Here is a 484-nt window from a genome sequence, read left to right on the forward strand (position 1 = left end):
GTTGTTTGAGTTCCTTGTTGTTTATTAATGTTTTTGTTATTAATCCCTTGCGAGTTGAATAATTTGCAAATATTTTCTCCCATTCTGTAGATTGTTTCATCACTTTGTTGATGTTTCCTTTGCTGTGCAGAAGCAGCTGTGTGTGATCCCATTCATCTGTTTTGGTTTTGGTTGCCTGTGTTTTTAAGGTGTTGCTCCAGAAATCTTTGCCCAGATCAATGTTCTGAAGCATTTCCCCAATGTTTTTTTTTTCAGTTTTTTCATAGTTTCAGGTCTTAGATTTAAGTCTTTAATCCATTTTGATTTTATTTTTGTGTATGGTGAGAGATAGCAGTGTAATTTCATTCTTCAGCCTATGGATACCCAGTTTTTCCAGCACCATTTTTTTAAAGAGATTGCCTTTTCCTCATGATATATTTAAAGTAAGGGAGTACTTCAGAAAAAGAATAAGTAAAAGTAAAATAACAACTTCTATTTATTTTCT

Source organism: Propithecus coquereli, unplaced genomic scaffold (assembly GCF_000956105.1).
Source record: "Propithecus coquereli isolate 6110/MARCELLA unplaced genomic scaffold, Pcoq_1.0 Scaffold741, whole genome shotgun sequence".
NCBI classification, from domain to species: Eukaryota; Metazoa; Chordata; class Mammalia; order Primates; family Indriidae; genus Propithecus; species Propithecus coquereli.